We start from the raw sequence: 13399 nt of genomic DNA on the forward strand, positions 1-13399 counted from the left end.
AACATCCAATCCTTAGTCCATTTGGTATTCTTTCCTCTTAGCTTGCAATTTCTAGTACTTTGTAGTTATTTTAGCTCCAAAACGTTTATTCCCTACAACATATGTCAAAGTATCCAAAACAACTAGAAATGCAAATATTAGCTATAAAACACTTAAGATAAGTGCTAAAGACATGTAAAATCAAGCTAATATAGGGGGTTAAAATGTATAAAATATGCACTTATCACAAAACATTCAATTAAAATGTTAATTTTATAAGTTAATGTTATTTTGTCAATTGTCATTAATCAAGTAAGCAATATAAATTAAAATTAATTAATATTTGTGCCCCTTGAAATTTACGGGTTTATCTGTTTTAGTTTTGTTCTTTTTTATCGTATTGTTTATATTTGTCCGAGCAATTAGTTGATCCATTTAAAAAATGTAGTCTTGAAATACATAAAATTTAGTTAGTTAACGCCTTATTTATTTGACAACTAAACTATATATTGTATTTTGGTTGTTGTTTTGATTAATATACTAATAACACGTGGTTTAAAAATACCATAAAATACCTTCAAATCATCAATGAGCTCAGTAATTCATGGCACCCATGTAAAAAAAATTAAATGGTTAAGGTTGCATTTTAATTAGATTGTATAGATTTTGTACAAAAATTTCTATGTGAAAGTTTGAAAGTCCTTTGCCATTTAGGATAAATAAAGTTAGTAACTGAAGATGAAAGGGCAAATTAATGCATAATGTTGAATTACTTTCTCTTTTTTTTTTTCTTTCTTTTTTTGAGAATGATAAATCTCACAATGTAAGGAGCTTAAAACATAGTTATGAACTTTAATAAATGCTAGTCTTAGTATATCATTTATATCAATTTGTCAAAATTCTAAATTTTAAATTTTTGCATAAATGATAAAATGAGTTAAATATATAGTAGCCTACTACAAATTCCATTGCAATCTCATTATATGTTTTGTATATATACATTAGATAGATAATATGACATGTACGCATAAATATTAGATAATAATTTACATTTAGCCATTATCCATGTCAATAGGATTTTTTTTGTCTAACTTGTTAATAAGATTGAGATCCTTGCAACTCTAATTTCATTCTATGAGAGCTATTATTCAAAGGAAAAATGATGAATAAAAATGCAACACATAACCAAATAAAACATACTTTTGAAAGTTTTTGAAATCCTAAAAAAAATTTATGAACGTAAAAACAATTAGTCATTCATATTCAATTCGTGTTGTCAATCTTGTAGTTAGTTTATAATATAGTATTGAGTGGAATGGAGGGAGTATTTATTTATGCAATTCTAGTATTTTTTCTTCATATAGTCTTCTTTCTCCAATGAAATATTCCTACAAAAATAAAACAAAAAACCACTAAGTCATTAATAACAAACAAAATGCTGGAATTTGATTTATGTAATATTAACCTTATCATTATTAATTTAAGTTTTCCCGTAAATAATGAAAAAAATAGAGCATTGAATCATAAAGATGTAAGTGTATTTACCTTTGAATATCACAACTCCACAAATCTTGATAGCCCCTAAATGGAACAAAACAACATATATGAGAAGGTTAAAAAAGTGAAGAGTACTTCATAACCAATAGAACTTAAAAATAAATAAATAAATTATTAATTTAAAACCTTAATACACTTACTTTGATACTGATAAAATGATAAGAAAGATTATTGACACATATTTACAATTCTTTTGGCGATGGGGGCAAAAAGATATTGGCTTATTTTGGCTCACAAATGTTTTCTTCATCAAACATTTATGGCCAAATGAGGATGCGTTTTATGACTTTTGGCGTCTTTTTTTATTATTATCAAATTTAATATATACATAAATATGTAGCAAAGTTTTATGACTTTTTAGCATTCTTTTTCATTATTAGCAAATTTAATATAGACATAAATACAGAGTAAGGAGAAACGAAATGTAAAAGCTTTGCTTTAATTTTTACAAAATCCACATTGCATGAGAATTATTTAGAGAGTTATCTTACAAAACTAAAAGATGGTAGATATTCTGCCTTGTTTTTTATTTATAAAATTATATTTATAGATTTATATATGCATCCAATTAATGAAATTGAGTAAGTTTATTGCAATAAGATTTAAGAGAGAATTGCACATATAAACAGTTTAAAATTAGAGTGATGTAAATTTTTATTTGCCGTTTAACCTATTCTAGTTTGAAAAATTAAAAGGTCAATGTTTAATGTTAAGTATTTTATTATTTGCCCTTAATCTTTACAAATTCTTTATTATTTTATAAACGGCGTAAAATTCGAATTATGTGATATTTATCATTTTATCTGTTGCTTAGAATATTCTAACAATAAAATAGAAATTTAAAATTTAGTATGAATTTTATTTGATTTTTAATTGTTGTTTAATTTATCTAGAAATTAAAAGGCCAAATTTTAATATTTGTTATGCTATTTGCATTTAATATTTTAGATTTTTTTTTATTTCACAAATTTTGTCATCCATCAACAATATATAAAAAATTAAGGATATTTTTTATGACTTTTGAACATCGTTTTTCATTATTATCAAATTTAATACAGGCATAAATATTGAGCAAAGTTCATGACTTTTGAGCATCATTTTTTTTCATTATTATGACATAAATATTATAATAAATATTTTTGTTGATTAGGTTCTAAATTCTACATAAAGATAATTTTTTTTGTGAGACCGTTCTTTTGTATGACCGCAATATTTTCTCAATTTTTAAGTCACAAATACTTCAACTATTTTTAAGTTGATCCCAAAAATTTGTAAATATTAATTTGTAGGGTAATTTAGTTACTTGTAATGGTCTCACTCAAAATAAACAGTGTTATATTAGAAATAGTAAAAGTTTCGGTGTTCATGTGGTATTTTTTTTATTATAGAAAATTATTTATAATTGATATACACCTCCCCAAATAGGCTTTTACTTTTTTTTTTGGTGGGGCACTAACTCAATTATCATTTAATGTGTGTTTTTTTAGTAAGAATTATCCGTCAAGACGTCAATATTATATTGTAATTTGTCACTAAGCAAATATTATATAATCAAATACAAAATACAAATTAATTGTAAAAATGGCTCATGGAATAAAATTTAATGTTTTATGTAGTCTTTTAAACTATATTGTATAGATTGATAATATGTGTATTATGATATTGCCATATCACATTTAATTTGCCATGTCACATTTAATTTTGCCTTGTCACATTTGCCATGTCACATTTAATTTGTCATGTCATATTAGCCTTTTAATAATATTGTATAGATTAATATTAACCAATCTAAAAATGACATGTGGAATAAAATTAAATGGTATAAGTAGCCTTTTAACTATGTAGTATAGATGTCTGCGTGGAGAATGGTTGGGTAGGCGTGTGTCGATCTTAACCAAGGCGGCAATGTGAATGTATATGTGGCTTTTCCACATCCTACGTGGCTTTGTCTAGTTGGCATTTTTTAGGATGCCTTTTAATAATATTTTATAGATATAGATATCATACTGAAAATGAAATTATTTCCCTACACTACAATTTTGCATGAAAGCTTTAATTAATTGCCTATCACTTCCACCTTTATATTATTTTATTCATCATTTGTTTTGCTCTTTATGCAATTACATTACATGTTATTATATTCTTCGTTTATGCCATTTTTGGTGTTACTATTTCAGATAACTTATGTTCATTTATTAATGTAAATAAAAAGTTGTATAATGGGGATATATTATTAGACAATACAATATGTTCACCATTTTTGTTATTATGTTACCGTTTTAGATAGGTTATATTCAGTAATATGTTTACATTTGTTACATCCAAAATTACACAACTTGTTCTGTTTATTGTGCAATATGTTTACATTTGTTACACGGAAACAAATCATGCAAAAACCCAAAACAATTATCTGAAAATGGTCACATATTATGTTTTGGTACTTGTTTACCCAGTTTTTAATATTTGTATCCATTTAAAGAGCATACATAACCATCTCAATTTACTAATATGTTAGGGGTTAATAAATTACACCATGTATAATATGGTCACAAACATTTACTTAATGGTAACATTTTTCAGTTTGCTACATGTCAGTTAATTGATTAATATTTTACCAGATAAACAACAGAAGTAACCAGAACATGAAGATGGTTTTGAGCGAGGAAGAATAAATTGAGCAAGTGAATTTTTGGATTTAATATGGTTGTTTGGAATGTGAAAGAAAAAACAGAATGTTTTTGTAATACCACATAATTCTGGTTACAGTGCACTCGGCCGACTCGGCGGTACTCGGTCGAGTAAGTCGTCGAGTGTTTTTAGACAGGCTAATATTTTGGGTTCACTCGGCTGAGTTGTGAGGAACTCGGTCGAGTAGGACGTACTCAGCCGAGTACTTCAGATATTCGACCGAGTACCCGGTCTGGCGGGTTAATTTTCGCGGTTTAATTAAGATGGTAAGGGAGTTATATATATTTGTTAAACACGTCGTTAATCATTTTCTGAAACCTAAAACATTTCTAATCTTCTCCCTAATCATCCTAATCATATCCTAGCATCTTGTGGGTGGAACCTTAAGCATTTGAAGTCCGTAGTTCCGTGTTCAATCGCATTTGTAAGTACTTGTTGTCCTTAACCAGTTTAATCACTTTTGTTTAGTTTAATTAAACCCTAATCTGAATAATTAGGGGAAATGGGTTAATTAAGGTTGATCTTGATACTAGAATTGTTGTGTATGTTTGTTAGGTGGAGATTTCGTAGAAGAACAATTCTGGCCTTGTTGTGTGATTGATTGCGGAATTTCGAATAAGGTAGGGTTTCTCTACCCAGTCTTTGTACGGTTGATTTCATGTACTGTGTGATTCATTGTTGTTGTTATATTACTGTGGAGATTGATTGTTATTGGCATTGTGGTATTAATTGTGAAGCCATTATCGGGAGATGGACTTCACCCCCATGTTCGCCCCTTGTGGCTCCCGTCACAAGGGGATGTGCACATTAATGATCTGGGATCGCTCGTTGCAATGAGCGGGGCTTAGGTAGCAAGCCTGCGATCTCCCACTGGCGGCGTGGGTAGTGATACTTGGATGTTGGAGTTGTACTGTTACAGAATTGAGATTGTTTGGTTATTGTTGTTGTTAGAGCATATTTTATGGTACAGTTCACTGGCCCCTTTTCTTTTGTTGCAAAACCTACGGTGAGCCAATGGGGGATGGTAAGGAGATATCTACCAGGTATTGATGTTTGAGCTTGTTGTGGGATTGGACAAGACATCTGCGAGACTATCACATTTTAGCTTCCGCTGTTGTTTAGACTTTCACTTGTTAGTTAAGTTGTACTTTATTTTGGATTTGGAACTTGTAACGTTGCTAAATTTTACTTTATATTCATAAACGTTTCATTATGATATATTTGACACGTACTACCTCGGGCAACCGAGATGGTAGAACTTTCATTTACTAAGGTAGGCCTTAGTAAGACATTTTGGTAGATGAGGGTGTTACAGTTTTTGAGTAAGTTTATAGCGTGGAATGAGTAGGTGTAGATACCTCATTTCTGCACCTCCCGCAAACCACCCGGTGATGATTGGGCCGCATGTTTGGTACACGGAACGATTTGTGACAGTTCGTAAGTTTATCGTCAAGTGATCGCTCAAACACTGGTGTCTACCTCTTAATTGTCATCTACATGCCGATACAGTCGTTTTGACAGTAATTAGAGTACATTTGGAGTCCGGGTCAAAAAACGTCTTCATTTTCTAAAACCGAGTCGGAATGTTCTGGAATGTTCCGGATATTTCTATTCCATATTTCGCAATCTTTTGATCTTTGGCAAATAATTTCCCGTAATATTCACACAAAATATTAAGGAAAACAAGATTAATCCGTTATTCCATAACCAAAACATGGAAATCTTTCTTCCGCAGGAGGAAACCACTTGGGAAAGGACGCAGCAAGTGCTGCGCCTCTTCCAAGAGACGCAGTGCCTGCTCCGCCTCTTCCCAAGTCCTTTTCTGCGTATTTTTCGTATCTTTTCATATCTTTTCGAGATTCACTACAAAGTTTCTCCGAAAACCCTAATTTCCTCCGTGTGATTAGTATAAATAGAGACCTTCGGTCTCACATATTTCTCACGCGAGTGTCCGGCCTTCTCTTCTCCCTTTGCATTCTAGACCACGTTCTTAATCTTTGGCGTCTACGTGCTTGAACATTCGACCACGTAAGCTCGGATCCTTCTAAGTACCAGCCTCGTTTTGCATGACCGACCAATTTGACCAACTCCACAATAATCAACTTAATCAATCTTGTTCGTTTTCCTCTTAAGAGGGCACTTTCGTCTACATTCGAGTCGAGCATCACTAAACGTTAACTTAGTTCATCTCGTTTCGTTAAACATGTAAGTCTGAGGGTGTAAATCCTTCTTTTAATTATTGTTCTTTATTTATTGTAATCATATTGTAAGGTTTATGTCGAAAGTATTCTTAAAACCGATTTCTAAAACCCTTTTTACGGATTTGTCAGAAGACAGATGTCGAGAAAGGACGCATCAACTGCTGCGCCTCTTCGAAGGGACGCAGCACTGACTTTCGCGCTCTCTTCGTGAGGCCGCCAGCAGCTTCTCGCTTCCTTTCTTCTTCCTTCGTCTTCTGTTAATTTGTTTGTTTTTCTTTTGTTTTCAATCGTTCGTTGTTTCTTTGACATAATAACTTAAGCATAATAATCTGACATATCAATAATTCGTCGTTAATTCATTCATCATAAATCCCGACTTAAATCCCTTATAATTCATATTTGCGGGTTTTCGTCATTAAAATCAAATTCGGGTTTTAGAGGTTCGATTCATCAATATTGAGTCTCTGGAATTCGTCATTGATATATTTTTCACCTTTTGTTTATCCTATCCATCATTAATTCATCATTAATAATCTGTTTAGCCTAATTAATTTGTTTAGTTTGTTATTTTGTAATTAATTAGTCTTATTAATCTTGTGAATATTCGTCCTAATTAGTTTTTATCCATGTATATCGTTTTTATGACCTCAATCACATGTAAATAATCTGCTAATCACTTTCATCCGAGTAAATCATTCATAATCAAGCATTAAATTCACCCACGAATATTAACGATTTGCAATTCCGGCTTCACAGCCAGAACTGAGCCGAGGAACGGACGCAGCAACGGTTGCGCCTCTTCCAAGGGACGCAGCTCTGCTGCGCCTGTTCCTGGTTGATTTCTGTCCCTGAACTCTCGTTTTGCTTTGACCTAGTTTATTAATTACGTATTTAATTAACTATTAATCGTATTATCACCCTAATTTCTGTTCGTTTATTTACTTATTCTTTCTTTTCCCAAATCATCCATTTTAAAAGTATTTTCGACATAAATCAATTAAATCCGCTGTAATTATTATAATTTTCCTTTATTGTATTTATTATTGTATTCCTTTCATTGTATTGCTTGTATGTTTTCACATGTAATCAATCTTAAATTCCAACTTCGACCCAGTTGCATGTTAAATTACGTGTTTACCGACTTAGTATTAATTCTCACATGCTAAGATTAATCTAATGGATGTTGCATTGCATGCATATAAATCGACAACATATCGAGTATGGACAATTTTCCCTAACCATTAGTAGAGGCCGCTATCGAGGCGGGCGGGATTAGGTGTTCGATCAAAAGAGCTTCCTAATACGTACTCTCACCCCTTACTCCAGATCTCTGTGAACATCCGTGTTCATTGGCATCCACGAGAGTCACTCTAGACATAGAATGCTAAGGGTAACGAGTTCTTGGTGTCTATGTCACTACTTTGTGTCTTGACATGACACGAGATATTCGAACGGTTTCCAATTTTCCACAATAAATTGGTGGCGACTCCACAAATGCAAACGCTTGTTTTCCAAGCGCCCTCGTGGGCCCGCGTCCACAGTTTGGCGACTCCGCTGGGGAATAATACACTTACGTGTAGCCAAAAAGGGTGAAACTTGAACAAGGTTAGGGAATAGTTTGTACAAGACAATTGTCGGTTTTCATAACTCGATCTTCCTAGATCGTTTATTCGGCCTTCCTAGGCCCAACCCAACCCTTTCGACCAATCGTCCCGTCTAAATGGTCCTAATTCTTATTTGGGCCCAAGGATGGATAGCGATTGACGTCATCCATACCATGGTACTTACTCTTGTTTGTATCAAGGACTTTCACTACTTGAGGAAATGGACTAGGAATCGGCCTTACTCTTGTTTGGTACGAACCTCTCCACAGACTCCGGGTTTGATTGTTCGGTATGGCAACCCACCCTTTAAACCAAAACCCTTTTAAAAGCACTCAGCATCCCGTTATAATGCTTGTATAATGTTTGTACCATATGTGATCACCATTTCTAAAACAAACCATGGCGATATTTTGTAAAAGCAAAATCCTTCTTTAAAATGTAAAAATTTCGAAACTTGGGCCTAAAATTAGCGCAAAATCAGTCGGAACTTTGTCCAATTGTCAAGTCAAAATTCGGGCCTCAAAACCCATTTCAAAACCTCACTTCGAGTCCACTCCTACAACTACACTAAAGTTGACTAGGACCAACATTTTTCAAAACTTTGTCGTTTCCTCAAAACTCACTTGACACAAGTGGCACACTCCCACTTCACGAGTCAAAAACAAAACATTTTCGAGTAAGTGTGCTAGAATGGTCGATTGTGCTTTGATTCGTCGTCGATCTCTTATCCAGTTTCCAAGATGCCTGAAACAAGCGACGTGAACTTCAACCAACTCCAGAATGGTAATGATCAAATCCTAACCGCGCTAGCTCGTCTCCAAGTTACTCAAGACCAAGTGTATGATCGCCTCGACACAATTGAGGGCCGAATATATGCCGTGGAAACCGGTTGGGACCTATAACCGTCCTCTTTTGTAAAGCATGGCGCTTTTTTTGACCAACCGTCGTCGTTACTTATTTATCAAAGACGCTTCTATGTCTTAACCGTGTTGCGTATGTGGTCATGAAGGGCGCCAAAATTATATGTAAAATGGAAGACGGTTTCGTGTCCAACCGTCTTCTAAAGGGCGTCCTCTTTGCTTGAATTTGTAGTAGTGCCGCCGCTAGGGTTTGATTCGTAAACCCTAATTGCGCTAATGACACCCATAATAAACATGTAAACAATATACGAGACATAATTAAAACATTAAATCATATAAAAACATGCGAAAAATATAATTAACATGATAATAAACAATCAAACACGCACCAATTTCACAGATCAGTTATTAAATCATGTAAATTACATCAATTGGCATAAACACGATTAAAGGAAAGCACATAGTTACCTTTTTAGCAATTAATGAAAACCTTCATAAAGAATACGAGCAACAAAGTCTTGTCTCCAACACGTGTCAACATCCCGAAAAGCGACACAAAAATAAAAGCACAGACCGAAACCCTTGAAAACGCCATGAAAGACTATTCTTCTTCTTCACCCATTAAAATAAGAGACCTTAAAGGTAGGTCTAAAGGTTCATACAAATAATTCCCATAAAAATATTTGGAGAATAAAATATTGTAGAGGTAAGAGTAAGGATTGTGAAAATATAATTTATCTTTGCATTTGGAAGAAGAAAAGATATAAAATAATGGAGTCGTCAAAGGGAGAAAAGAAGAACAAAAGAGAGGAATGGCAGAAGTAGCGTGCGGCACTTTCACGTGGGAAATAAAGAACCTGGCTGCTAAAGGTCGTCGACAAATTACTAAATATCGTCGACAATTTTAATGAACTTCCAATTTTGCCCCTCCCTCACACTCCCCCTTATATTTTCATTTTTATTCAATAACTAACTATCGCATTCCAAATTTTGAAAAAAAAAAAAACCCGACTCAAATTTCAACAAAAAAACGTATCGACCGCATAATTTCCGTCACGAATTCAAACATTCAACAAGGTATGTGATTACTATTAAATTTATTTTTGTAGTATTTTGTTAAGGTTGTAAATTTGTGACGGAATTAGGATAGATGCCAAATTAGTGACGGAATTAGGATAGGTGCTAAGATTTCAATCGGATTTAGTCGTGTTTAGGGAGTATCAAACGCAATTATCGTATGAATTAATCGAAAAAAAAAAAAAAAAAAAAATACACTGAATCTGGGCCTGGACGAGGGGGTTCTTCGTCCAAGGCCAAGCCCAGACGAAGGATTCTCTCGTCTGATTTGGGCTGTGGACGAAGGAATCCTTCGTCTGGGCCTGGTCTGGGACGAAGAAATCCTTCGTCTGGCCCAGTGTTCAGGTTCGTTTTTTTTTTTTTTTTTTTTTTTTTTGTTTTAGAATTTCTCGAGACTTTTTTTTTTTTTTTTTTCAAAATAAATTTTTTTCCGTCTTGTTTTGTTATCGTTATAAAGTAATAAATTATTAATAATAATTCTCGTCCGTGCCGAAGGCGTTGTAAATATATATTATTTCCGTCTCGTTTTGTCGACGTAAAATATTAATTAATTATTACTAATAAACCCCTTTTGTTTTATTAATTTAATTAATCAAGTTGTTGTAAATATATTTTTGTTGCGTCTCGTTTAGTTTACGTAAAATATTAATTAATTATTATTAATAAACCCCGTTCCGGGTTATTTTGTTTTTTTTTTTAAATTTTTAATTTACTTAAACTTATATTTATAAATTGTTTGTTTTATTAATTTAAGTAATCAAGTTGTTGTAAATATGTTTTTGTTGCGTCTCGTTTAGTTTACGTAAAATATTAATTAATTATTATTAATAAACCCCGTTCCGGATTACTTTGTTATTTTTTTTAAAATTTTTAATTTACTTAAACTTATATTTATAAATTGTTTGTTTTATTTTTTGAATAGATGGCCGGTGGAGGAAATGACCGTCAAGTTCGAGCTCGAAAGGGGCTCCAGTTCGAGTCTGATGTTGGAGATGGTAGTACCGATTCGTGGACTGATGAGCGGTTGGAGGAGGAGCTGGTTCGGTCAGGTGATGTGATAGGTGAGGAGGGGTCGGGTTATGAGCGAGTGCGTAGGGTGCCACGTAGACGGAATGAGGAGGGCCGTTTCCTGCGGAGGTCGGATGGTAGTTCTAGTAGTGTGGTGGCTCCGAAGAAGAAGTCGGGTAAGGATGTCTCTTGGTTGATCGATCATCGTGTTCCTGGTGGTCCTGACTTTCCCCACGTGATTCCTAGCTTCGGGGGCCACATTGCCAACACCATATGGGCGACTCCTAATGAGGTTGGTCGACCAGTTTTGACGGGTTACCACCGGTTTGGTAAGACGGGGTTGTTGAGTTGTTGGCGACTCCCTCCGGGCGTTAAGACTATTTATGACGGTACTGGTCTTTCTCACCTATTAGATTCCATGGCCGAGAATTATAACATGCCCCTTATTTCTGCTTTTGTTGAGAGATGGCAACCCGACACCAACAGTTTTCACATGCCTTTTGGGGAGATGTCCATACTCCTTCACGATGTTGCGCAGATCTTAGGCATTCGGGTTGCTGGTAACTGTTGTAAGGTGGAGAGTAAAGACGGGACGTTGGCGGATCCCCTTATGTATGTATGTGGCTTCTTTGGGATTTCATCAGAGCAGTTGAGGTTGCCGTTAAACTCTACTAAGAAGGTCCCTATTTACAAGAGTGGGGGTATATTGGTAGATGCAGTTTGTGAAACGGCGAGAGCTAATTGTGATGTTGTTTTTGCTCGGGGTTTTTGGCTGTGGTGTTGGGGTCGACACTTTTTGTCGACAAATCAGGTGATAGGTTACGTCCTCAGTTGTTTCCTTTAGTGTATGATACTGATGATGTACACCACTACGCTTGGGGAGCCGGTGTACTTGCCTTCATGTACCGACAGTTGGGGGTGGCTTCACGTGCTGGTGTGAAGACTATTGGTGGTTGCTTGACCTTGTTGCAATCGTGGATCTATGAGTATTTTCCTATGTTCAGACCCGGTCCACCTTCGGCAATTGACCCTACTCAGCCTCGGTCGTGTTCTTGGAGATCCGTTGGTCCTTTCGCTCAAAATGCGGAGAAATTGTTGGAGTATCGGAGGTTGTTAGATGGGCTTACTTGTGCTTCCATTAGGTGGGATCCGTACGGGCCGCGTCGGGCAAAGATATCATCCTCGTACTTTGTATACCGGTTGTATTCGTTTCATGGACATAGCGGAGCCGTACCAGCCTGATCGGTGTTTACGACAGTTTGGGTATGTGCAGATCATACCCACATTGAGGATGATGTTGACATAAGTACAGATTTGAAGAAGAAAATGGAAGATGATGAAGATGATTGGAAAATAGAAAAGGTTGAAGATGAGTGCAAAATTACAACATTTTGTAGATGTTTATATAGGGAAAAATGTGACCGTTATAATTCAAAATAGCCGTTATAATTCTAATTCAAAATAGCCGTTATAATTCAAAAATAGCCGTTATAATTCAAAATAGCCGTTATAATTCAAAAATAGCCGTTATAATTCAAAATAGCCGTTATAATTCAAAAATAGCCGTTATAATTCAAATTTTACCGTTATAATTCAAATTGTACCGTTATAATTCAAAATAACCGTTACAATTCAAAAACAGCCGTTATAATTCAATTTTTACCGTTATAATTCAAAATAACCGTTACAATTCAAAAACAGCCGTTATAATTCAAATTTAACCGTTATAATTAATAGGTTATAAATAGGCCATTCTATGTCAATTTCAATCACAACATCCAAATCATCTTCACTCACTACAATACTAATTATTAACTCACAACATCTAATTCCAAAATGGTTCTCACAAATGCTCAAAAAACCAGAGTTTATCAAATAAGAATCGATTTAATTGTTCAAAATTTACCAATTCTAATTGAGCGTCTTGAATCAGTGGTTCCCAGTGACACTGTATGGCACATGCTTGAAGAACCTCCAATTGGGACCCTTTGTATAATTTTACAAGGAAACCCGGATCATGTTCTAACTCCAGCAGTTAGAGATGAGATTGTTTCTGATGAAGTACTAAACGAGAAGATGTGGGAGTTTCGTAGGTTAAAAAGTGATATCTTTACATATTTTGAGCGCATTCTCACCGTGATTGATTACCCAAGACTATCAGACTTATGTGCTGGTAGAGTGCCGGGGCAAGGAATTCTTTATCTCTACTTGAATGATTTATTGACTCAATATATGTCTACCCAACCTGAAGAAATTGAGATTCAAGATCATGAAGAAGATGAGGAATCGTCATCTTCTTCATCGGAAGATAATTAAGTTCGGTAGTTATTTAATTATGTTATGTTTTGGGGTTTAGCGTTTGGGGTTTAGGGTTTGGGGTTTAGGGTTTGGGTTTAGGGTTTGGGTTTAGGGTTTGGGTTTAGGG

This window comes from Silene latifolia, chromosome 10, assembly GCF_048544455.1.
Source record: "Silene latifolia isolate original U9 population chromosome 10, ASM4854445v1, whole genome shotgun sequence".
Lineage (NCBI taxonomy): Eukaryota > Viridiplantae > Streptophyta > Magnoliopsida > Caryophyllales > Caryophyllaceae > Silene > Silene latifolia.